This window comes from Amblyomma maculatum, chromosome 8 (assembly GCF_055883805.1).
Source record: "Amblyomma maculatum isolate TAMU_Amacu chromosome 8, ASM5588380v1, whole genome shotgun sequence".
Lineage (NCBI taxonomy): Eukaryota > Metazoa > Arthropoda > Arachnida > Ixodida > Ixodidae > Amblyomma > Amblyomma maculatum.
The window spans coordinates 265,635-292,859 of record NC_139351.1 but is presented as its reverse complement, the minus strand read 5'-3'; the positions used below and the strand labels follow the sequence as shown (position 1 = coordinate 292,859).

At 44.0% G+C, this 27,225-nt stretch overlaps 2 long non-coding RNA genes across 5 annotated transcripts in view; one reads left to right on the top strand and one right to left on the bottom strand.

Moving 5' to 3' along the window:
- Positions 1 to 1,832: 1,832 nt before the first annotated feature.
- LOC146180420 (uncharacterized) lies at positions 1,833 to 4,899 on the top strand. Its single transcript, XR_014700078.1, has 3 exons — positions 1,833 to 2,105; positions 2,421 to 2,527; positions 3,593 to 4,899. It is a non-coding gene; the product is annotated as an uncharacterized LOC146180420 (long non-coding RNA).
- Positions 4,730 to 27,225, bottom strand: part of LOC146180419 (uncharacterized) — a 38,678-nt gene continuing 16,182 nt past the window's right edge. Inside the window, exons 4-7 of one of the 4 annotated variants that reach the window (XR_014700075.1) lie at positions 22,747 to 25,573; positions 21,918 to 21,997; positions 6,524 to 6,662; positions 4,735 to 4,868 (exon numbers count right to left, since the gene is read on the bottom strand). This is a non-coding gene — a long non-coding RNA (uncharacterized LOC146180419). Of the gene's footprint in view, positions 4,869 to 6,387; positions 6,663 to 18,400; positions 19,281 to 21,917; positions 21,998 to 22,746; positions 25,574 to 27,225 lie in introns of those variants that run through there. The other 3 variants (XR_014700077.1, XR_014700074.1, XR_014700076.1) reach the window with 3 other exon arrangements.

Genomic DNA, 27,225 nt, shown 5'->3' with positions numbered 1-27,225 from the left:
TGGGTCACGTGATATTTTATGATTTCATGTCTGGATGTAGGGCGCACGTGTTTTCCCTAGACTGTCCCTGGATTGCCCATGCTTTTCAGAGCGCCCGGGCGCGACCCGGCGGCATGGCCGGAGGTGTCGGCGGCGCGCCGCAAGCAAACGGCAGCTGCCCAGCCGATGGCCGTCGGCGGAGAGGCACGAGGCCTAGCTGTCTGTCAGCAGTCTGTTCCAGGCTACAGGTCCAGTTAAAAAGCACAATTGACATATATGACGGATGCAAAACTTGTTGCCGTGAAAGAAATGCAGAAGACGCAAGACGCTGTTTATTACATATTAGACATGCGAAGGCATGACAAGCTGAAATGGTCCATGCGTTGCATTAGAACAACAACTAAGTCATTAAAAGATGCATGCATCACATGGATCGCAATTTGACAGCAAACATACGCTGACACTTACAAAACATACAATGCCATTACTCTTCATGTGATATACGCTGCAATATTTTCATGTTTTCTAAAGGCTACACACAGTTCTGTACTACTTAAAAAGTACACATCTTATAATGCTCCTATAGTTACCCATATATAACGTGACCTCCTAAGTAACAATGTACAACATTTCTTGTTAGCCTGAAATCCTGAGGCTGAATGTTCTGAAATGTTCTGAAATAATTGCGACTTTATGATATGCTCCATCAACTTTATTTGAGGTATGAAGGCATTATGCTCCAAGTGCAAGATGGGGATTTGCTTTAATAAACTTAATCTAAAAGAAGCCCTGATCAATGTGAAATGACTTGTATAGTTTTATAATAACCATAGCCCAAATGTGAATAGGATATTCATTAGGCACCTAATTGTTTTTGGCAACAGGGTAACCAAAACAGTGAGAGGTCATCCTAATTTAATACTACAGCTTTAGTTTTTTTTTTTTCCTAATCAACATATCACTCCCAGCATCACAATTCTGACCTAAAAAATTTGTAGAGTCGAATGACCTAGTAGGTATCTCTATTCCCTTTGTCCTCAAAGCTTTTTTTTTGTCCCCTACAGTCATCGACTAGCTAGCTATTGCAGCTATAGATGTGCTTATAATAGCGCCGGCGCCGCGGTGTTGCCGGCTCGCATCATATGCATTCGCCGGCGCATTAGTTTGGAGTGAGGAAATTAGGCCCTTTTTAGCCAATAAGAGCGATCACCGAGCGCATTTCTGGTTAAAACAATTCATATAATGAACTATTTCGCTTAGAAAAAGACCGAATTATATCGGGACGCGTGGCAAAGGGATGGACGACCGTTGCCGAGAGCCTGCGCGCCTGAAAGACGTCGCACCGAGAAAGCTATTTTGCAAGGAAACGTTTTGCAAATATACGAAATGTGCAGAAAAGCGGAATCACCGCAAACATGGTGTGCAGTTGTCACTGGAAAATTCGCCCGGCCGGCCTATGAACAGGTCACACTGCGTTGGCGAACCTCGATTGTTTTTGACGCCGAAAGGTCTCACACAGATCTAGATAAAGGAAAAGTAATTAAACTGTGATTTCCCGGGCAATTCGTGTGGTGTGACAAGCTGGTTCGGAAACCTCTTCGCGGCTCGAAGCGTGCATATGTTATTTGACGTCGCTGCCGTTTCCACGGTGTCCGCACTGCATGCAAGCTAGGCCTCGTGCCTTTCCGCCGACGGCCATCGGCTGGGCAGCTGCCGTTTGCTTGCGGCGCGCCGTCGACACCGCCGGCTATGCCGCCGGGTCGCGCCCTGGCGCTCTGAAAACCTGCCGGTCGCCACCGCGCGATCTTGGTAAGCTGCGCATGCGCGAGAAGAAAGAAGGTAGGCGAGGAGGATCTGTTTGTAATCTGGCGGATGTGACGTAATAAATTGCTTATTTTTGTTTTTTGCTTGCGTGTACTCTCGTACCCAGACGCTTTTTTTTATCGCCGCCTCCGCAGCCGCAGGTGCTTTTTTTTTTTTTTCCTTTTCAATTTTGGCGCGCAGTGGTACAAGCAAGCGTGCAAGCGGGAGGCTTGTTCGCGCCGTGTTTCAGATTCACCAGACTGGAATGTATTCTGCAAAATAGACTGGGCGGCACCCATCCTTGCAAGTTTCTTCAGACTTTCGTAAGTACAGCGAAAATGCAGCGCAAAACACTTACGGTGGCATCCCGTACTTTCCTCATGGCGCCGCTCTTCTCACGTTACAGCTTGTCTGCATCGATGCGTTATTGCTAAGTGATCTCAATTCTTTTTGCGGCATCTTGCTGTGAGTCGGTGGCTTCAAGTGAAGCGTAGAGGATCTACGAAGCTCTTTTCCGTGCGCCAGGAAGCAGTCCGTGCTTCGATCGGTCGCCGGCGGCTCATTTTCGAGTGCGCCTCCGTTTTGCTCCCAAATAGCCCTGTCTTAGCAAGAGCAACCATTTCTATTTTTTGTTTCAGTGTGTGCCGAAATACTCTTGCTGCACAGCGATTTTGGGATCTTGGCTACGTCGCAGCTTCTGCTCATGGGCTGTCCTGCACCATGAATGCCTTGTGCCTCATGAAAGGTGGGTACAAAATGTGTGCTGGCAAAAACAGGTTGCTCCACAAGAGCGCTACTATATGAAATAGAAGTTACCTTATTTATGAAGCTGGGGCACTGGGCATGCATTTCGGTCAGCACCGTGACAACCAAAGCAGTAGAAAAGGGTGAGGGGGGTGGGGGTGCCAGTACATATCTGCCGGACTGTTCTGACCACTAGATAGGACTAACCCGGTCATACGACTACATTTTAGCTAAGCTACATTTTAGCTAAGCGTGATAATATTAATGACATTTTTGCATCAACTCTAGGTGAATTCAAATTCTGTTTCTAGTTATGACTGTATATTGTCTTGTGCACCATACAAGGTAATTGCTGTTGATGGGCACGGTAAAAAAAATGTTTTTCAATGTTCACTAGCAAATCTACTCAGTGACAGTGCTATTTCTGTGGCCATTGTATAGATCCTTTTTGTATTCCTGACTAGAGCTGGTGAAATCGCTTCTTTCAGCTGTAGCGCGTTACCAAAATAAATGCTGGTGCATATTTTCCAGTAGCTGTCAAATACAGTGAGAGGGCATTCAGGTGCACAAGGTGGGACTAGGCTGAACCAGTCTGTTCCATATAGAGATACTAGTGCCCACGTAGGCCTGTCATGGTAGAAAATAGAATTGTATAATTGCTCGAAGAGCTTTCCAGTAGCATGCTTTGATGGGCTAGCTGGCACACCACTGCAGTGTGGTTTGGCTGTGCGAACAGGCCAAGGACGAAAGGAACGCACATGGAAATGCCAAGTTTGTTTTATCATTTCTTCATCTCCGTGTTTCTTTGGTTTACACTGCCAAATCATATTCACGCTTTCCTATATGTTATCTTGCAAACAGCAAATGCACTGCTAACACTAGGGGCAAATTTTATTTGCTCTTTTTGGTTGAGGCCAAATTATTTTACTGATAGAGCATTAAATGTTTCCATGTGAGTGCCATGTGACAGCTACTAGCATTATACTTTCATTCTGTGTTGCAGCGGGATCATTCATGTCTTACCTTTCCCAGGAGCCGGCATTTATTGCATTGTTCTGATTTCCAGGCCCTTCCCTGTTTGGTGCGTGTGCTGAAACAGGAACCCCTTGGAGACGATTTGCAGCTTTTGTTCATCATCTTGATTCCGTCCCCACATAGGTAATAGCCACTGCGGTGGCACAGGATTAGGGTGCTCAATTGTTAAACCCAAGGACACAGGATGAAATCCTGGTTGCGGCAGTCCCTTTACAATGGAGGTGAAAAGCAATGCCGTGAACTGTGCGATGTTGACACACATTTAAAGTTAAAGACAAGGTTGTTGAAATTTCTGGAGGCCTTCACTAAAGCATGTATCTATGTCCCAATATAGAAACAGTCTGTCCGGGCAATGGACAGGGAGAAAATCCAATGAGGTCATTGAGAGCATATTTACCACGGTAGCAGGGGTGAATTTAGGTGCCTACCCTGTTGGGGGGGGCACAGCTAGTATTATTGCGACATATCTGTAGTGCTTCCTGATATATATTTTTTTACATAGTGGCCATGCAGACCAGTTATTGCAAACCTAACTTGCTGGACATGGACATGGGAAGCCAAGGACATGGGAACTCAATACAAAGAAGTACATGGGACAACACTGTTTGGTCTGAGACCCATTTCCAAAGCATTTCACCCCAAAAGAGCCAAGCATCAGGTCAGGGGAAATCCTGTACCAGTTGGAAAACTGTTGAGTACCTGGCGGCACCTGGAATCAAACCTGGTACCTTCTGAATGCGCAGCATTTCTTTTTCTTGTGTTCCCGTGTCTTTGGCTGGTCCAATATGTTAGATTTAAGTTTAGTACAATACCCCAAGAAAACAAAAATGAAAAAATATTTTTGGTCAGTACATAATCTAATTGCCCACTGTTCTTTTAGTTTTCATGGCATTGTTTGTCTATAAAATATATATCCATGAAATTTGTTGCCGCTTAACTAAATTTGTGCAGAGCTAAACACAAAATTTCACCGATCCAGTTTTTGTGTGTGTGCGAGTGTGTTCAGGTAAAGACTATCAGTGTTACAGAAACATTGTTCTACATGCTAGTTTAACATATTTGACAATGGCTAAGTTTCAGAAATAAAAAGCACAGCTATGAGGTTCCTGAAAATTTTCAGACAGCTCGTCCCAGTGTATATTATTTTTTTTTAAGAACATTGGTGAGTATGCTGAGCACTGATGTCTTCTTGCAATGAAATTTTTTCTAGCTTGGTCAGTTCTTTCAAGAACAAACTTAGTATTATCCTTTAACCATAATCATCACGGAATGACACGAATCTGGTGTGTGAATCCACCCCAAGTGCTCTGTAAAAAAAAAAAAAAAAAAGACGAAAATGTACTGCACACACCAGCGTACCTTTGACCAAGGCCTTTCTGAATTCATGAACGATCATTAAGCTTTTTTAAGATCTTCCAAAGCCACGTTGAGCACCATTAGAACGAGAACCCGAGCAAGGGCTACTACCCCACCAAGGCATGATGGCCTTGTGACAGAATCTGCCTCACATTCAGGAGGTACCAGTTTCGATCCTGGTGCTGGTGGGTACAAGATTTCTCCCGGCCTGATTCTGGGCTCTTCTGAGATAAGATGCTTGGGAAAGGTATTCTAGTTCACTCCAGGAAAAGGGCCATGAACCAAAATTCACGATTCATTCCACCATTAGACAACCCTAAGTCCGCTTCGTGCAGCAGAAGCCCATATACAGTTCCTTTTTCCTCCTTTCCTAAGCCATGAGCCCTGGTAAGCCAAGCACCAGGCTGGGCCATAGCTGGTACACATTTGAGAAAATTGGAAGTGGAAGTCGAACCCACCACATTGCTTTAATGTGGAATGATGCTGAGATAAGGAAATAGTGAGCCAGCACTATTACTAACCATTCAAGAAAGACTACTGATTACTCACACTGTGGTTCATTAAAAGGATGTACTCAGGGGTGCAAAAGCTCAAATAAGATTTGTAGCGATTTTTGGAGCAGCAAAATCTTCGTTTTAGAGCAATAAAATTCATATTTGGAGCAGCTCACAAGAAAAAAAAAAAATGGATTTCTCGGGCGACACTGCAGTTAAAAAGAAAACTGAAACGGATGAAAAAGAAAAAAGCAACTAGTAATTCTCCGGAATTAGAACAAAAGATCAGTTTGCTTAGCTCCCAGCTCAAACAAAACACTATCGCTGACAAACAGCGTTACTTTGAAGAATCGTTACCCAAATTTATCTCGGAGTCTCCCGGGAAATTCTGGCGTTTGGTCTCCCCAACATCAAAGGTTAATAATGAGTTTGAAATCAAAGGTGTTTTGGTCAGTGATGCAAAAACAGTATCTAATGAATTCAATAAACATTTTAAGTCCGTGTTTAATGATGACAATAACATTTTTCCGAAATTTGAAGCTTCCCTCCCGCCTCTGGATGACGTTGTAGTTAGTGAGCATGGCATTTTAAACATGTTACTTAACCTTGACATAAAGAAATCACCTAAACCAGAGAACATACCTAACGCCTTTTTGAAAAGATATGCACAATGGACATCTAAGTACTTATTTGTTATATTTACAAGGTCCTTACATGAGGGTCAGGTGCCGAGAGACTGGGGGACTGCTAGAGTGAAACCGCTTCATAAAAGTGGAGACAAGCGATTAATCAAGAACTACCGCCCTATTTCACTCACATCAACTGCTTGTAAACTACTTGAACACATAATTCACAATCACATATCAAACTTTCTTGAAGCTAATAATTTTTTTACTAAATATCAGCATGGATTCAGGAGGGGTTACTCAATTTGTACACAGTTAGCAGAAACTATACATGATTTCGCCTCGTCAGTTAACAATGGAACGCAGATTGATGCCGTATTTATGGACTTCTCGAAAGCTTTTGATAAGGTTACTCACGAAAAGCTAATTTATAAACTGGATACAATACTTCATAACAAACAATTAGTAAAATGGATATCAGCCTACCTTTCAAATAGAGAACAATTCGTTGTCTTTAACCATCATTCTTCTGACAGGCTTACAGTTAACTCTGGCGTCCCTCAGGGCTCTGTTCTTGGTCCTCTGCTATTTTTAATATATATTAATGATATTGTTGTTAACATTCCTGTAAAAATTAGACTTTACGCTGATGACTGTGTTATTTATACAGAAGTGAGAAATGTGTCTGATCAACAACTACTTAATAGTGCGTTACAAACAGTTTTCGCATGGTGTGAAGCATGGCAAATGTCCATTAACTTTGAAAAAACTGTACTAATGAGAATCACTCACAAAAAGAAAGTCTTACCCTTCGATTATTGTATTAACGGCATGACACTAACTGAAGTGGCAGAATATAAATATCTAGGGCTCTGGGTCAGTAACAATCTTAGTTGGAATAAACATGTTGATCTCATAACGTGTAACGCTTTCCGTAAACTTTTTCTTGAGACGGGCATTGCGGTTGTCTACCCCATCTGTACGCCTGCTTGCTTACAAATCTATTGTTCTGCCTACCTTAGATTATGCTTCAATCATTTGGGATCCATTTACGCAAACTAACATGAATAAATTAGAGAAAGTTCAAAAGAGGGCGGCACGATACATATATAATAATTACCGGCGTACATCAGTAACACACCTTTTAATTCAAGCTGGCCTTCCGACAATAACTGAGCGAGATCGTTGTGCACGACTTAAATTTCTGTACCAATTAATTAAAGGACACTACAGATCAGAACTCACCGATTTGCTTGTTTTTTCGTCCGGATACGCAACCCGACAACGACACCAGCTAACTTTAACTCCTTTTCGCGTTCGAAATAACTGCTTTAAATACTCATTCCTTCCACGAACTATTTCCGATTGGAATAACCTCACTGACAATGAAGTGCTGCAGCCATCACTGACGTTGTTCTCGCAACATATAACCTAGTTTCTCTTTATTGCTTTTGTTATTTCACTGCTGTGTTGTATATGTTTGGTTTTATTATTAATTGTTCAGAAGAGCTTCAACTTGCACTGTAATTATTGTTTATTTTTTTGCCTGTTTTGTTAAACTGGATTGCAGTATCAATAAATAAATAAATAAATAAATAAATTCAAATTTTGGAGCTGTTAAACATGGAAGAAACTTTGCTTTCGGCACAAAAGAATGAAGAGGTGTGAATATCGGACTGTATGAATGCGATAAGGAAATCTAGCAAAGGCCACCTATCACCGATGCTGCGTGTATTTATTTTTGTAAATAAGCTTTTTGTACTGCTAGGCATGCTATCACACACACAAAAATGTGAATCATAAAATTGAAGAGGCTAAATAAAAAAAACTAGAGAATATGCCTTTTTTTTTTTTTTTTCATTTAGCACGGTTTGACAACCTTAATCATGGGACTTTATGTTGCTTGCAAGGCTCAAAAAACATTGTTTTACTCTCTGCGAAATCCACAGCTCGTGTCGTGCGAGGGCAGCTCCGAAAGAGCTTAATTTGAAGCAGTGACTGCGATCAGCCTGTGTCCAGAAGCGAGCGCAGTGCAAAAACAAAATGTTGATTAAAAAGCAAATACAGAAACGGACAAAAAGAAACGCCGACCAAAAGGCGAAATGGCAAATGCCGAAAGCAAGTTTTAAGCAAAGAAAACCGACGAGCGAGCACATCTTCGGCTTGTAAATTATACTTCTTGTGGACTGGCGGTGGCTTTGACACAATATTTTGATTAAGGAGAGGTGGACGATTATTAGGTTATGTATTTCATGCACAATGCATACCTTATAGTACTTCAATGTTGCAGCATGCATAAATGTTAATTTTGGCAGTCTTGGGCTCCACTACGGCATTATGGAATTCAATAGCTAGGCTGCTGTGCGTTTCTCGACCTTCTGATGTTCGAAATAAATTTCACATGTTCCACCTCCAGTTGTATTAGCACGAACTTCGGCGGTGATGCAGGCATTGCGAAATCAGGGGGTAGACGAGTCGTACGTGAAAGTGCTGCAAGATATATTTAGTGGGTGCACAGCAATCATAGTTCTGCATAAAAAAGTAACAAAATTCCCATACAGAAAGGTGTTAGACAAGGAGACGCTCTCCCCAGTACTATTCACAGCTTGCTTAGAGGAAGTATTCAGAGACTTGGAATGGGAGCAGTTAGGGATCAGGGTAGATGGAGAATACCTCAGTAATCTGCAATTTGCTGATGACATTGCCTTGCTAAGTAACTCGGGGGATGAACTGCAAATAATGATTGATGACTTAGACAGGAAAAGTAGAAAGGTAGGCTTAAAAATCAATATGCAGAAGACTAAGGTAATGTTCAACAGCCTCGGGAAGGAACAGCAGTTTACATTAGGTAGCGAAATACTGGAAGTAGTAGGCGAATATGTCTACATAGGACAGGTAGTAACCGCAGACCCGGACCATGGAAAGGAAATAACAAGAATAAGATTGGGATGGAGCGCATTTGGCAAGCACTCGCAGATTGTAACTAGCAGCTTATTGGTATCACTCAAGAGGAAAGTATGCAACAGTTGCATCTTACCTGTACTCACCTATGGGGCTGAAACGTGGAGGCTAACCAAGAGGGTTCTACTTAAGTTGAGGATAACTCAGAGGGCTATGGAACGAAAAATGGTAGGGGTAACATTAAGAGATGGGAAGCGTGCAGAGTGGGTCAGAATAACTCAAGTTACCGACATTCTAGTGGAAATTAAGAAGAAGAAATGGACATGGGCAGGACATGTAATGCAAAGAGAGGATAATCGATGGTCGCTTAGGGTAACAAACTGGATTCCAAGGGAAGGAAAGCGTAGCAGGGGGCAGCGGATGAGGTTGAGAAGTTCGCAGGGGTCAAGTGGATGGGAGAGGCCTTCGCCCTGCAGTGGGTATAGTCAGGCTGATGATGAAACACAGAAGCCACCTCCTACACTATCTGATGATGGGAAAGTGAGTCTATCGACAAGACAGTATAAAAATAACCTTAGTGTACATGAATGAACCAACAGGATATCGAAAACTTCCATGAGCCGCATAAAAAACTAAGATACATCCAATAAAAACATGCAGCACTTAAAATGCAGGGTTGAAGTATTGCTCCAAAATCACAAGTACCACCACGGCCCACCACGGAAGCAATAGCAGTGGTGCCTTGTCACAAACAGCCCACTTGCGTTATAGGGTTCCTTCAGCGCATAGACAGTGACTGAACTGGAAAGCGGTGAAAGCACATGGATGCAAAGAAAATATGAGTAGCCATTGGAATGCCATGACGCCATCTCAAAATAAAACTAAAATGCCAGTGACGCATGCTACAGTGTCTGAAGCATCGTGATTGGTTATATCACGGCCGCAGAAAGTTGTCACTGAGTATGGCAAACTTTTGTGGATAGTCGGGGCATTTTGGCACAGCATGGCGCAAATTTCACGCTTAATGCACAGCTTGGTGCAGAAATATGTAGCCGTATCAAAATATGCAATTGGTGCAGCTGTTGCACCCCTGTGTGCTGTCCGCTCATCATTCTTGGATATTCAGGCACCAAGCCGCTTCTGCTCTTTGAGGCCTGGGAGAGGTCTGGTGTCTTTGCCTTTTTAACTGCTTGGAGCACGACAGATTTTATTAACCCTATTCAGTATGCCCACTCTTTTCAGCCTTCCATTAATAACCTGGTACGCAGATTTAGGGTGTCTTTGGCAGGTGCACCTCCTGCATATCCTCCAAAACCTCTAGCAGTCTCTCCACTGCTTTGAAGCTCCGTTCGATCGATAGCCTTTGTCCTGCGAAGCTCCCTAGAAATTAAATACTGAAACCAAATACTGTGGGAAGTCTCGACACTGACAAGAAAGAAAAAGTAAGGGGAACAAAGGACTCCTTTGCGGCGCGACGGAGTCCTGTATTTTTTCTTCATTGTGCATGATCATCCTTTATAGATGTATCGCTGTCATACCTGCTTAAGTGCTTCCGCACTAACTGGGAACCAACATGGCGGCCCACCAAGCCTGACTGCCGTTTTTAGCCAAAATAGGGAACCCTAGCATGAGATGTCACCACCCTAAGCCGGGCGCCGCGGCGCAACATGTAGGCTCCCTATCCTCTGAATTCGGCGCCATCTATTAGTGTTGCGAGAAAGTGTCTGCTGTCCCATATTGCCTCCGAGATCATCCCCACGCTTGCGGGGGTGATCTCTGAGGCCATGCTTCCCGCCCTTCCTCGCAAACATCTCCTCGCCTTCGACTGTCTTTTGACCGAGCCGCTTTTTTAAAAGAGCGAGAATGAGTGGCGACTCACTGAGCGGCCACTCTTTTGGAGAGCCGCTGGTTCAGTGAGCCATCGGGAACCGTGAGCAGCGTTTCTTTTGGAGTGCTGTTAGGAACCGTTCTGCCAGAGTTAGGTCTTCTGTTTGCTGCTACTTTAGCGCCATCTATTAGCAGTACGAGAAAGCAACTCCAGTGGTCAGGCACAGGTGGATTGGGCCGGCATATAAAGAAAAGAAAAAAGTGTGCTGTCTGCACAATCCTTCGCAGGTAGTTGGTCGGCTGCTTCGGCGCCGTGTCGAGGCTCCGCGCCGGCGACCTGGCAGCCGCAATGTGTGTATGCTTCGGGTGGTCGCCGCTGTTTTTGTGCGTCTTTTGTTTTGCTTTCAATAATTGCTATGTGTAGTTTTCTCAAGCTGCATTACAACAGGGCGAATGTGGAATGCATGGCCCCTTCCGCAGCCAGCCCAGCAGAAAAAAAATATCTGGTTCAGTCATGAACAGCACTGACTGCAGCGCGTCGTGTGCTCAAAACGGGAACAGATGCTTTATGAAAATTAAAACCACACTTCACAGCATGAATGGCGAGCGATTCGGCTTGAAGTAGATACAAAATGAATGAATTAATTAAATACGGTCGGTGTATGTATGTGGCGGCAAAAACAGGAAGGTTGAACAAGTTTGGGTTAGGGGACCGGGCCAGAAACCTGTTGCCAGGAATAAAGGAAGCAGTGGGAGAAGCCGGGGCGCTGAGAGCTGTGGGCATTGAGAAAAACTGTCGCAAAGTTGAACAGGGTTATAGGAATATACGAAAAACGAATCAGCTAGAGAAAGCATGTGGGGGGAGGGGAGATTTAGAAAGTGAAAAAGGACTAACGCGGACTCGAGCTACAAAGCGCACACTGCATTAAAAAAAATGATGCATTTATACTTCAGGCTCCTCCTGAGTTCACTGTCTCCGGGAATATAAGAGGGACCTCGAATCAGGTAATCTGCTTTCTCTATATTTATAATTCACTATCTATATCTGTCTACATTGTCACTATCAGTATTTATTAACAGTCAGTCCACAAGAGATTTTGGGCTAGAGATTGATGGCCCGAAGTATTTATTAAGGATGATTCTCAGTGTGTTTAATGATGGCCAATGTTATTCAGATAATTTTGAAACGATAGGGTACGAAAAGAACGAAGTCCTCTCTTGGACTTCGTGGACATAAAGTGGACATAAAGAGTAAGAATCGAGCCTAAAAAAATATGGATGTTGCTGTTTACTGAGATTTTGTAGTCACCATTAGGGGAGATAGGATGGACACACAAATATTTCCACGCTTTCGTTAAGTTTCGGGAGGTCGAATGGGTGCGTATCAGTGAACGAGAGAGAGGCACAGTTGGCTTTCTCTCTCTCCAATAGACCACTGTTCGCTCCTGAGCGACCCAGGCTTAAGTGAGCCGGTGAACCGTTAAATGAGCCGGCTCACTTCAGTAAGCTGAGCCGTTCTGAGCCGCTTTGCTGATCTCTAGGTCGTCGTCTCTTCAGCTCACTGTTCCTGAGTCTGCGTCGCTTGGATGGTAGCTATTGGAAGGTACTCTTGAGAAGATAAAGGTGGCAAACACCTGCCACATAGCGGCTGCGACGAGGTACTGGCTGGATTCCCAGGATGTTTTTCACCCAGCACCTCCACCAAATGTAGCGGATGAAATGGGTTTAATACAGGTCAACGTTTGAATAATGAAGGCTGCTTGCAAACGGCCCAAAGCCCAGAACAGTCTGCACGCATCTCTCTCTTCCTCGAACTTCTCAGTAAGCACTTCCTCATTTGAAAGTAAAAATGGGGTATTTCACATATAAACCTCTGGCACCCATTGCATTGACTTATGCTTTAGTCCACTTCAGCAGATCATAATGGTTGCGGAGCACTGCAAGTTTCATTTTCAACCGTCAAAATGTGGAGCACATGCAGTCGAACCCTGCAAAGGATTTTTTTTTTTTTTGTTCCCGCGAGAATTTCACTCTTGCAAAAGTTGACAAATAAGTAAATATTAGCAATTGGCAATTCAGCTATAAGTTGTGATGGCTCAAAAAGTGAGCATGAAAGCGGCAAATACGCACTTCTCAGAATTCACAACCAGGCCGTGCTGTTGGAGGTGCTGTAAACTGCACGCAGGTAGTTCTCGTTATCTATAGACATATTGCTGACTGTGTTCGCATACATCAATGATCGATGTATGCGAACACAGCTAGGTTTGAGTTGGGTTCTGAAGTCCAACGGGCATCCACACATACTCTAACAGCCCAAACGCAGTTGTGATGGCTGCTTTAGGTATGCTGGCAAACACAGTGGGTATCTGGTGATGTGCCTAACCAGGTCCACTTTGTTAAAAATGGTGCAGCCATTCAGATGTGATGTGAAGCAGTGGATAGCTGTCGTGGACAGTCTTGGCATTCAACACTTCATAGTCACCGCACGGACGCCAGTCACTTGGATCTTTTTTTAGATATGAGATGGAATGAAGCCCATGCGCTGGATGATGGGTGTATAATGTCGAGTTGCATCATGATTGAACTCCCGTTTAGCAGGTGACCACCAAACAAGAGGTGTGATCGTGCTGGTGGTGGTGGTCACACCATATGCTTTGGTGGCTGGGTGAGATTTAAACGCTTTGCCAGTTACTGAAATCACACCGGGATGTTCTCAAAGGAGGTGATGGTATCAGCATGCCGATGCCAGTGGGGACAAGGTTAGACTCGACGCCAGATATAGATAGCCGAGTGAAGCTGTCTGTCGGGCTGCATGCTGAATGAAGCCCAAGTGAAAGTACGATAAGAAATATGCGCTGATGATTGGGTCAACATCAGCGATGACGAACACTCGTCAAAATGTGTGGCAGGGTACCAAGTTGAGGGTGAGGGAGCGAAGTCTATATGTCACTATGGTCGAAGGGATGGCAGCCCGTTGCGATTGCCCTGCCAGCTAGGCAAGATGGCTTTTTTTTTTAAGGATCACGCTGACCTCTGCACCATTGTTGACAAGGAACGGATTATGACAGGTCTTGTCAATTACCACAAAAGGACTCCGCCGGGGTGGCGCAGTGGTTACGGCACTCGACTATTGTTCCCAAGGACGCGGGATCGACTCCCGGCCTCGGCGGCCGCTTTTCGATCGAGGCGAAAAGGAAGGCGCCCGTGTGCTGTGCGATGTCAGTGCACGTTAAAGAACCCCAGGTGGTCGAAATTTCCGGAATCCTCCACTACGGCGTCTCTCATAGCCTGAGTTGCTTTGGGACGTTAAACCTCACAAACCAAACCACGAAAGGTGGCCGCATTGGGGAGCCACGAGTTGCCATTAATGGTCTTGAGGGGTTTTTCCCAACCACGAGACATGCACTTGGTGGCAGGATGTAGGAATTGCCAGTCATACCAGCAGTGTTAAGTTATGGCTCTTTGTGCGCGATGGAAAGTGGTGACTGGAATATGGTGAATGGTCTCTTGGGACAGGCTCCTGAGTGTGTCAACTGAGGTAGTAAGCTCATCAGTACAGGCCTCGAGGCAGGAAATTGCCGAGTCTGCCAGTGGTGAGACAGCTGTGGCTTGCTGGAAGGCCACCTCATGAACCTGGTTGGTCAGCTCCATGGTTGTGTCACTGGCCGCTGGGAAGGCAAGATGCAGATGCTTGGGCATCAGCAAGAGCTGAAGAAGAGCTCTCGAAGCAGCGGAACATGGGTGGTGAGTCCTCACCGAGGAGCTGCCAAATCCGGTGAAGCAGTTGTGAAAGGCGACAGTCGTCAAGGTCCACCAGTAAGGAGCTGCTGTAGGTGAGAGCGTTCTTACGCCATAGTTCTCTCGGGTACTTTGGTCTTGAGGTGCTGATGAGGGCATCTCCCATGAGTTTATAAGAATATCCTGCAGGTCACTGATCATGTCAGGAGAGAGCGCAGATACGACATGATTGTACTAAATCACCTTGTTAGGTGATGCAGTCAGTAGAGATGTGCACGGGCCGAAATTCTGAGCCCGAGCTAGCTTGGAATCTGTGTTACAGACCAAGTCTGGCATGGCAACGTGTTCAGACTTAAAGGGCCCACGAAGAGCTATTTACGAAAACTAGAAAACGCACTCTAGATATATGTATCCTATCAGTCCTCTTTGCAACACACAAATTTTTATGCTAGTGTCAGTAATACCGAAAATATTGGCGACTGAAATGGCGCTCGTCCTCTGCACGCTTAACCTGACGCATGCCGCCACGGAAGAAAAAAAAAATGAAAACAAGCTGAGACGGCACCCCACCACGTTCCATTCTGCCCGAGTCACCTGGGAGCATCCAGTGAGCGGGCACAACCAGCAAGCCCCGATGGAGGTCGCCCTAATCAGTTGAGAGCTTTAACCAGGAGCACTTTTTAAAAATTAGTTGTCAATTGTCTCCACGCAAAGTGTTTGACTCAAACACTCACAAAGACCATCTCTATAAATTTCTTTCACTAGAATATTAGAGCAAATATTGTTTAATGGCCCTTTAAGGCCCTGGTCTGGCCCAGAATGATACAGAAAGAAATAATTTCCAAATAATGAGTTGACCTTGAAATGCTCAGTTGTCGCGTTTAAGATTGAAATTTGTAGAATATAGAGGCACAGCACAACATAGAATTATATTAATTTTTTTATATTATTACGCAAGAACAATTTATGCATTGATGAATGCTTAAGACATTTGTGGCACTCCTGGATTGTGAATCCAGCAACGCTGAAGTTCTTTTTACTGCTGTAACTTGTGGCTGCAATGAATAATGTGTTCTTAGCAAGAAAGGAAAGATTTAGGTACATGGTTTCCTCACTTCACCAAAAACACGCGGCCTCTGAGCAAGGGGTTGATTCTGTGGCCAAGTACTCGGTAAGCTTATCTTGCTCACTGCGTGTCTTTCATGGCACCGACAAGGTCGTGGACCGCAGATGCTTTGACTAGGTGCTACAGCCCATTTCTACTGAGGCTTGTTGAGGCCTGGCACAACAGATGTGGAAGAGCTGACAGCATACCGCGAATCTGGAAACTGATACCTAAACATCTGCCGAAGAGGAAGAGACAAAAGTCAAAATTCGATAGCCCACAAGCAGCCCTTCTGCTTGGTCGTTGACAGCTAGCAAAGATCTGTTCATGCCAGGGGTGTGTGGTGTAAAGGTGCATAAACATCTGTATAGAGAATTCACACACTCTTGTGTGGGAAAGATGCTGCAAAATACTGCTGTATTGTGACGCCTAGCACACCACAACCATATTCGTGCCTTTAAAAAAGTTGTGAATACTCTGGATTGGTGTGTCCGGCCTGGCCCCGCCCAAGCTTGAGGCACAGAGCTTCTGAGCGGCCAGAGTACGAGCTTTTGGGCTAAACCGAGCCTTCGCACACCTCTAACGGTAAGGGCCGAGTTGTGCCTCAATCTGGAGAAACCACATTTGCGAGTTCTGGGGTCAGAAGGGTGAAAGGCAAAGTTGCAATGATGAAACGTTCTGCGAGAGTAAGGGCGGCTCTGTAGAGCAGGTGCCGGCTTCAGTCATCCTCTAGTCCTAGGCAATCAGTTGTAGATGTGGTGCTCTAGGTCGCAGGGAAATATAAGCTTCCCACACATTTTAAGGCATAACCAAACTACTGAGCTGTGGCAGCACGTGCCTCCGGCCCAGTACATTCTTTGTTGTCCTCATCTTGTGCAGCCGCGCTTAAGGCACAGCCAAAGAAGGATGCTGCAAGGGCAGCTTTTCTAACCAATTGTTCCAGTTTATTTTTTCTGATATTTTATGTTGAGCTTCTGTACTCTGTGAAATTTCTGGAAGTCAGCGGAGAGTACTATAACTGTCGCAGCATTCAACAAATTCTTTTATTACAGTTCTGTATTCTCTGCATGAACAAGACAAATTTATATAAAAAAAAGGAAATGAATACATAACTCCTCAGGGCTGTTTCTTGGACTAGTTAGTGGGGTTTACTCATTTTGGTGAGGTCTGAAGTGCAAAACAGACAGTGACGTGAAAGAAACACAGGGCAAAGCGCTAACTTGCAAATGAATACTGAGCTCATAAAAATATTGGGGGAAGGGGGGGGGGACTTAAACTCTTCCTTTAAGGTCATGGCATGCCAGCGTTAATGACGCCAGTTGCCGGTTTTCCTTGTGGACCTTCGTGTAGACACACTTTGCCACTCACTTGTTCAGAAGCTTTTAACTTGCGGCTGCATTGTCCCATACATAGTCGCAAGATACCACATTATAAAACCACCGCGACAAAGATCTAAAGCACCATTTTAACCAAGCCACACAAAGGTATCTTCGTGGCCTAGGGGTCCTGAAGGGCTGGATTCCGATTTCACCCTTTCATGTCACACCTGTGTTGGCAGCGCCTACCAATTCGGCCATGCCACGTCTCATGCCATCACACAACTCAATGACTAGCCATGCATGACCATGTCGTCTGCCAGCTACCACTTGCCAGAGCCATGCCCATGATTTTTTGCTCATAATGCGGACAATGGCTTTTCTGGGGGACGAAGCCTTTAATAGTGCTGAATGGGAGAACTAGGGTTGGAACACTTTCATCCAGCGATAGAACTAGTGTAGTTTCTTAGCACCAAGAACAGTCAAGGGCAGTCCAGGCTGCACTTCAAACACAAGTTTGAAGGACGTCGCCTGACATCAAAAACACTGCATAATTGCTGTTTCACTCCTTTTAGCGGAACATTTTCGAGAACACTGCAGGATCTGTACTGGAGAAATGCGTAAGCATGCTCATTGCTGTGTTGTCCGCAAGATGTGTCAGCGGGATTCCGCGAGTAACAGATACTGCACCTTTCCTTTCCTGTAAACCAATTATAGAAGGGTGGTGAACTGTGATGCGTTCAATGGCACACTGGTTGTGTTCAACAAGAGGCATGCAATGTACCGTGTGCAGCAGCAATGCTCAGGCTTTCGCAAGATCAAAAAACAGCGCGGCTATTTGGGACAAACAGAGAGGAGAATAACGGACAAGCGCTTGTCCGCTATTCTCCTCTCTGTTTGTCCCAAGTAGCCGCGCTGTTTTTTGATCTTGCAATGCACCGACTAGCTCAGATTTCCGTTCTTCAGGCTTTCGCATTTCTCCGCTGCAGATCCTGCAGCGCTCTTGGAATTTTTCAGATTGCAATTGGCTGATTACCTCTCTTTACACACTTTCTCACCATTCCTACCATTTGTGCACGCAAATCACGCCCTTTCCCGCTCGTTCACGTTTCAAACATTTCAAATTTCCCGCCACTGGAAGTTAGTACCACGTGACCCGTTTGGATGTTGCCATTACCCCTCTAATTAATTACCTAGTTAACCCACATGCATCAAATTATTTACCCAGCAAGATTTTTTGGCCCATTCTTTTTCTTATAACTTGTTTCGTTCAAATGTAATTGTGATGACAATTCTGGTGACATGAAACTGCCGACATACCTACATAATGCTGACGCATTAAAATGGCAGTGACAAAGCATTACTGCCCTGTGCAGTCATACCTATTTGACACATGGTGCCTCTGTTGCCATAGAGGACATGGGCTCAACTTCAATGTCTTAGCCGTGAGAAGCTGAGGAAATGGAGGTTAGCATTTCATTTACAATTATGCCAGTCACAATACTGCGGTCTGGCTAGCGGTGGTGATCGTTCAAGGGGCAGAACATGCACACCCTCTCTTGGCATGCTACTGCACTGCTCCTCACTACTTGGCATCTCTGCTCCCGTCCGCCTAATGCAATGAACTATACGAGTACTGATGCGACAGCATTTGCTGACCGAGAAGAATGTCAGGCATTCGGCGTCAGTGTCCATGCGAAGCCTTCGCCTACTAACTGTGGCAGGTGGTGTTAAGAGGTATTTCCCGCCCTCCATTTATGGGAGAGGAGGGAGATATTTGGACACGAAAGATTTAGCAAAGTTGAACCAAAAGCCACGACGAATAGAAATAGAATATAATCGGGATTGGAATAATTGGAGAGTGAAAAAACGATGGAATTAAAATTGGATTGGTTGAAACGTTCCAAATTGACTGGCTATGAGGGACGCTGTAGTGGAGGGATGCAGATAATTATGACTAAGTGAGGTTCTTCAATGTATGTACTCTGAAATCTCACAGCACGTGGGCACCTTGCATTTTGTCTCTATTGTAACATGGCAAGTGTCGAAGCCGGGTTTCCAGGCTCTGTAGTCAAGCACCCAATGACCAAGCCACCACAGTGCACAATGAGAGTAGTAATACATTGGTGAGTGAATTTCGTCTGCAGTCAGTCGAACTAACCGTCCTTAAATTTGTTTTTCCTACAACAAAACTTCCTATGAAAATGCTCTTTATGAACCGTTCCCAGCACTCAGGGGTGTCAGGCATTGCCCCTAGTATGTGGGCCATTCACTTCTGATCTCTTCAGTAGGCACTCCAATCCTGAGTGACCCTAGTTCATTGCTGCAAAGTGGTGGCTGCACAGGATATTGGTGGCTGCAGGAGACAGGATAAAATGGAAAAAGGTCCAATTGACTTATTTTCAGTAATGCTACTGCACATGTGCGAAGCCTTCTTCTCTATTTCTACATAGTAGGGCAGCAGTTCACTGCGTGTGCGAAAACCATGAAAGATGTCTGCTGGGTCATTGACGCGACAAACTGTTGCGCAATAATTACATGCATTGCTAGCATGTACTTGGCCCTCAGGACCACATACATTTTCCCTGCCTGCTATTGCAACAAACGAAAAGACGCTGCCAGGTTTGCCTTCTAAGAGATCAAGTGCCGCTTGGAAAATAAACCCACCCTACTATTGTGAAAGAATTTCTGCAGAAAATATGTGAGGGAGCCTCGGTAACCCGCCCTGCCAAACATACCTTGCTTGACGTCTGCAAGAAGAGGCGCGACTGGAAAAAGGTCTATAGCAGAGCTACATTGCATGTGCTTAACAAAGTTGTTTGCTGGGTTAACTAGTATAGCATCCTAAAATTTGAAGGTGCTTGGAAAGACAAGGACAAGAGAAGTGGACGAGACAAAATCGTTTTTCCTTGTCTTTCTGAGCACTTTCACATTTTAAGACTGCAAGTGCTGTTGTGTATAGCAATAAATTTGGTTATTCATAATTTGTCTGTTTTTTATTCTTTTGTTGGCTATTCATGACAAGCTTACAGAGGGGTATTTACATGACCTCACGCGTGCCGTTTTATTGCCCAGAAGATAGCTTTTGCTAAGAAATCCGGAGTAAATTGTGGTGAGCCGATGAGACATGCATAGCAGTTTTTTGCAACGCTCCATGAACAGCAAATTGGTGGCCACTGTGATGTTGGTGAATAGACCAAACGTGCACGCACAGTTTTATGTAATGTAAACCAAGGATTAAAAAAAAAAAAGGCTGAGCACTGCAGCTTACTGAAACCGACGACATATTATTCGTCTTCGTGTAGTTCTGTTTGGAGTATTCCTTATATTTTATCTAATTCGTTAATTAGTTGAGATTAATTATTCTATTTTTTTTTTTATATTCAGTTTAGGCCCAAGTACCCTTAAGTTTTATAGGGGGTTCAAGTACAAATGACCCAGTTTTTTCTACTAACATACTTCCTGCATGATTGTTTTTTCCAGCATTTAAACAAAGTGCGCAAATATGAAAGGAAAAGAAAATACCACATGACTACGGTCTTGCTTTGCTAAAGTTTGAATTATCCGAATTCAGGTTTTATCTTGCATAAAAGATGACAGAATCCTCTTCATGAGTATGTGGCTTCCGCCCACACTGAAAATCCGGAAAGCCCGTCTTTTTTTTTTTTTTTTTTTTCGAATCAATGAAGCATACAAGCCCACTGTTTCAAAGTGAGCAGCCACCGCCACTGTCAGCCAACTCTGACAAAGCTTTTATCGAGCTGTCCCACTGACAAAATTTGGCAATGGCAAACACAATGATGATCCCCTAATTTGGTCCAAACCACCCTCAAAATTTGACTTCGTCCGATTTGGACCAAAACCGACGTTCAGGCTAATTCAGCTATGTCAAGCATGATGGTGACTTTCAAATTTAGTCCAGGCCACTCTCTGCTGAAGCTGGATTCAGTTTATTGACAGGCACACTGGACAGCACTCAAAATATTGTTATGTCACTAGTGAGATCATGTATGTAACAATACAATAAAACAAGGTGAGCGCTTGTTAAAGAACAGAGAGCACGTGCAATTAAAAAAATCATACTTTTTCCCGAGACGTGGTTACGTGGATGATGACAGTGTTTCACCGCAAGAGATTCCTTCAGTCGTTTTTATGCAATTTCAGTGCCAAATTAAAATAAATCCTCAATTCTTGGATATTGTAGTGCTCGATCTATACTAAATCAGACATTTTTTTTTACACCATCTAATTTAATACATATTGTTACATTTTGGTCCATGTTTTGTCCCTTTACAGGTCCAATGGGCACATTCAAGTGCAAGGCCCTTAGTAACAATTGTGCAGCAATAGTACAGTGTAGCTGTGCACTATCAGACATAAAGGGCCAGTTCTGGAAGGCCTTTTTGGTGTCCATGGGATCGAAACATAAGTTATAGTCCTGTGCATTGTTGATAAATTCAGCCTAGCCCCACCATCCACTGGTTGTCCTGGTTAGATGACTTGGTAGACAAACTGCCCCACATGAGTAACAGTCCAGGGTTCACTCCTTGGACCACGTCAAATTTTTCACTACTGAAGCTTCTGGAAAACTTATATAGCTTTTCTTTTTACCTGTATGGCTGCACTTATATGGGTGCTAATGAGTAAGTGGCCTCTATTTGAAGTCTACTTTATCTTGTTTCCACTAAGTATACATTTGACTGATCTAGCAGCCAATGCGTGGTACTGCTTTCTTTGATACACATCGCATAATTCAGCACTCTGCCTGAGATGAGCAGTGCACCTGCTGCTAATCATATTGCTGTAACGCATGTAGCTCAGCCAGAATGTTCTCCTCAGTTGAGCAAACCAACCGTTTTCTGGTCGGAGCATTTCATCAATTAAAATAATTAGTGGACAACACACTTTGAAACAAAATTATCTTTATTATTTCAATCAATAAGCTACTATCACATGCATGAAACATTTTGTAGATTTTGAACTGTATACTCACCACAAGATGAGTTGAAACGGTTCCGACTGATAACAGCTACAAGTGAATGGCATCCATCCTTCCACCAGTGTTCTTGCGATCTGCAAAGAGCAAGGCTCCTGAAGTGAAAGCTGCATGGGCCACAATCTCCACACGAAGTCTTGTATCAAGGCATTTCTAGAACAAAAGAGTTTATTCTAGTAATGTCGATAGGCAGTTCATTGAAAGGTTTTGCAGACAGCTGCCAAGGAGGAGCTTCAGTTTCTTGGTGTGTATTACCATTTTGTTTTTGTTCATGAACTTGCCGCAGAATACATATCTTTATCTGCCAACAGAACTTTTTTTTTATGTACTTTGTTCTTTTCAAGGCTGAAGCAGTACAAGAAAGATAAGGCTGCAAAATAGATTGATTCGTGTGGTAAAGTATGTGAAGTAAATGAAATAGGCTTCTCCCACAGCAAAAGCCCTCCACCTAGTAAACAATCTATTTCACTCCGGCAATGCAGTGCAAAGAGCGACGTGTCTAAGAACGCGAACTAAAGAAAACTAAGCGCTGGTAAAGCTGATCACACCATCGATCACTTCAAATCTTGCGTGCACGTTTCTGTACGGTCCTGTCGTTTTTCAGAGATTAACTGGCACTTTTTACATCGGAAACAATAAATTACTTCCTGCCGATACATTCCGAACATGCTTTTAGTGCGCTCACCCAAGTTCTGTACTTGCCCCTACGCATTGACATTATAAATGGCACTGAACCATTTTAACCTCGCAGAAGCCGCTGAAATCATTGTACTCTCCTAAGCTCGTTTCCGATGCACGGACATTTTTTAAATAGGAGCGAACTTACCAAGATTAGGTGAATTGCGCGTATCGGTCGGTGGTCTCGGTTCGCCGACGTTGCAAGTGTACGACAACGTTTTAGCACAGCGTTTAAGGGTCTGGTTGCCGACTTATAAAAACTGGGAAAGCATATGACAACCACAGCGGTAAAGAGGAAATGTAACAGCATAATAACAGCGCATATTTCTGCCTCTAACGCCGTACGTTAAATGCTTCGAGCACGGCGCCATGAAGAAAAATGCAAAAGCGAATGCAGCGCCACTACTGGAAATTACAATTGCAACTTCATGGAAAATATTAGTAACAGAAAAAAGTTCCCTTCTGAATGACATCTAACGACATGACTTCAACATTTAGAACTGTATTCTTGATGAGAAAGCTGAGTATGTTGCATCCTAAAGAGAAAAAAAAAAAATGATTGGTAAGTGCCGCCATCTGCACCGCTCGCAAATGCAGGTTCGGCGCCCTATTTGAAATAATTATTTTAAACGAGCGCATGTTTGCGCAGATAGACCTCGCAAGGGCCGCTTTGCTCCATCGAAGCATTTGACGCACGACATGTAGCAGTGATCGCAAGGCACATCCGCGCAGACCTGTGAGGAACCAGTGCAAATGTGAAGATATTCCCTTGCTCCTTTTTCTTCTCGCAAGCAATATTCCAAGCACAAATAGAAGTGACTATGAAAATACTTTGCCGAGCCCAAAAGGAAGAATACACTGACGCTGAGCAGTCCCATTACGAATCCAACTGGATTGACATGTTGGAAAACAAGTGGCTGATTTGAGCCTGGCAGTTTTGTTGATGTGCTCAACTGACAGCAAGCAGCCTAACTACTGGCATCAACTAGAGCACAACTCACCCTTGACGATTTTTTTTTTTTTTACTTTTTACAGTGACTCATGCTATACAGATATTTTATAAATGCACTAAACAAAGCGGCCCAAGCATACAAACAAGCGATAGTTTGTTTTGTCTCGCACTCTTATTTTTTCCTTCATGCATGAGCGCCCACACACTAGGAGGATGAAAATCCTGCAGGTTATGCACCTGTATGGATATGAACGAGGAATGACCAATGATGCAGCATTTGTCCAAACAAAGGCACATATTGCTCTGGAAGAGCCTATAGAAACTCTCAAATTGAAATAATCTTATACTACAATCCTTTTTTTTTCTGGATGAACACAACGCTTATAAAATATGTTTTGTAATGCAAGCACCTTTCCTGTCATCTGCAGGACATCCGCAGCTATGCATCTAAAACTTGCCGCCACTGTGGGGAAGCAATATGAAATGCAACAGTAAGATGCACTGCTTTGATCTAGCAATCTTTTTCCGCCTCAAATGAGAATTCAGTGTACTCACCACGTTTACAAGTATTACAAGGTCCTTACTACCCATCCGGTTAGCCCCCGAATTTAAATCTCCAAAATGAGAGGGCATGTGCTGCACTTAACATATTTGCAAAATACGCACTCAGGCACAACAAAACACAGTGCCTTTCAGGTCTTGCAGACATGCGTTATAACGTTCATCTGTCAAGAAATGTCTAAATACTTGCGTGTCTAGTTAGAAACAAGCCCCTATTTCACAAAAACTGGGGCAACTAAAAAATGTTAGGAACTCACACAAGCCGCACAGTTTCATGCTTGCAGAATAGCAGCTATGTTCTTCTACCAAGCACATATATCACCAACTGCTTATTTCTGTTATCTGAAACTGCTTCCCCAACAAAATCTTGGCTCTTCAGTAAAACTTCCCATCATGTCAGAAAAGAAAGAAATGAAGCACCATACAACACTTCCTAGCTGCGCCATAGAACTGAGCAGTGTCCACTTTTATTTTTTTGGTAAAGTTGTTTTTCTTTTTTAGATACGAAATGGCTGCGCTATTCCAAGTTTGACATTGTGTCCACTCCTATCTTCGTCCAGGTTGGATCGACAGTATGTATAAATCTATAAATAAAAAATGAAGCTAGTGTGACTCGATGAAAATAATGCTCGGCACTTTCTGCACATAGGAAAGTACAAAACACTAACCATGCAACAATGACTAGCATCTCACAAGTAGGTTTCCATGGATATTGTGTACGTTTTTATGTAGGGGTGTCTTGCACTTTTTTTTTTTAGGTGAAGAGGATGCGATAGTGTGCAACAGCAAAGAAAAAAAAAATGGCAAGAGCATAGCCGAACAGGTTCCTCATCATCATCCTAACCAGCCTGACTACACCCACTGCAGGATAAAAGTCTCCTTTAATTCTCTTGTAAGGAGGAAGATGAGCATGCAGGAAGCTCAACGTCGGCAGCCACAGCCAGTTTGCTCAAAGTAGGAGACAAATCATCAAACTGCATGGGAGAAGTTCTAATTAGGCATTAACGCAGATGATGATGATGATGGTGCCATGGTCAGAGAGAAAGTCAAAACCTGAAATGGTGTCACAGCAGCACGACGTGAGAACAAATTCTATGGTACATAATGAGCTGTGAATGGTGGCCCTGGCCGTGCAGGCAGTCAAAGGCGAAAGACACTGCGCATTACGATGTGAGAAGCGAAAGATCAGATAATGTTGTCCACACTTTTATTAGCTTGTGCAGTTTCCTACACATCACAGATACAGTAGCCCCAGTATCAACAAGGAATGGCCCTACATTTGTTGACGTATTCGCAGTTCTTGCCTCAGGCAGTAACTAGTTTTCCTGGGACAGAGATGCAGCAAAGAAACCGAGTGGCATTATGAGGATGGAGGCGAGTAGGCAGGTGGTGAGTGGAGGTGTCAAAGTTGTCTGCAGGACAGACGTGGCCAAGGCTCAGGGGCGCGTAAAGGCAGGCACATCTGCAGGTGGCGACAATGACTCACAATGTGACCAGAAACTCTGCACGCATAACAAATAAGAAGGTTGTCATATATGCACCAGGAGTCCACACAAAGAGGGGACAGTTACGTAGGAATGAAGGTGGCAGGCTACAGTGGAAGGCGGAACGGGATAAACATGTCTGACCAGGTCTGACGTTGCCATACATGAGCGTTATTGCAGCAGGAACCTGCAGATGAATGAATGGCAGCACTTCAGTCACTTGCTCTCAAATCAGCCTGAAGGGTCATGGCCAGGCTAGATGGAGATCCCCAAATGTCCTCAATTAGGAGTAACTGTTATATCACCTCCCCAATCGCAGTCGTTAAACTGGTCCAGCAGCAAGCTGCTGACGGAACTAAGCTGGAAAGTGATTCAAAGTGCACAGAAGGTGGCTGAACCAGAATGCGCTGCTTTGCTCCTGCCAAAGCATGAATATATTGGCAACAGTGATAGGGTTTAGGACAACTGCGTCAGCCTCAATGTTTTGAGAATGTGCTTTATCTGATCCATCTCTGGCTGGAGACTTCTAGATGTGTACACAGGTTCACAATGTCTTCAGTATAACTGGTGAAGGATCCTTGCAGCTGGGTTTAGGCTCACAAGTACTGTTTGGAACACAGCTCTTGTATGCAAGGGCAGCCAAAGATCTAAGAAAACGCGCGTTTAAAAGCAGACTAGGTGGTGAAGTTTGCTTTGCGGTTTCTGCTCTACAAACTGGCAATGCCTGTCACGTAAAGCACCATGTCGTTCAGCTTCACAGCGTCGTCTCCCTGGTTGTGGACGCTTAACCGCTTGTAAGAGGTAAGCCAATCCTATGTATCTTGGTCATTGAACCCATTGAAAATGGCCGGGTCCCACTATCGACATCAAGGTCCCTACATACCTATCTTAATGTTTAGCAAGCTGTGGCGACATAATCCTTGAAAACTTCATCTCATTCGCACACTTCATTTTCTGCTGCCCCTTGCTACACGAAGTCAAGAATGTAGCACAAAAATAAAGAACAATGGACGAAGAAGAACACATAAGGCGATTGACTAGCGCTGGTCAATCATTTTATATGTCCTTCTTCGTCCGCTCTTTATTTTTGCGCTAAATTCTTGACTTCATGAATCATCAACTAGCCCGGCAGCAAGCTACACTTGGGAGGGAACGAATAAGGTTTGCCACATGAGGGACGGTGCACGAATTCAGGATCTCTGAACAGAACAGATATTCAGCTTAAGCGACGAAGGCGATCTTAGTCTAGAAGCAATGAGCGATAATTTCAGAGCCATTGATAATGAGTGCATGGCAGAGGTAGGCAGTAGGACAATTAGACAGGCTACCAGTAAACTATCTAAGCAGACGAAATATCTGATTATGAAAGCAGACGAAATATCTGATTATGAAATGGCAAGGCGTGAAAACCTCCCTCCGATGGGTCAGGATAGAACTGGCAGAGATGTTAAAGGTACTCAGTGAACGTAATTTGTTCGACGCAAGGGAGTATATTACGGAGAGAATCGAGCATGCTCTAAAATACAATGCTAGCCTGAAAGAGGTGAAGGGGAAATTAAGTAGGTGAAAATCCGATGTATGCATACCAAGGTAGCCGAGGAGTTCTACACTTAACCAGGCTGATAATGAG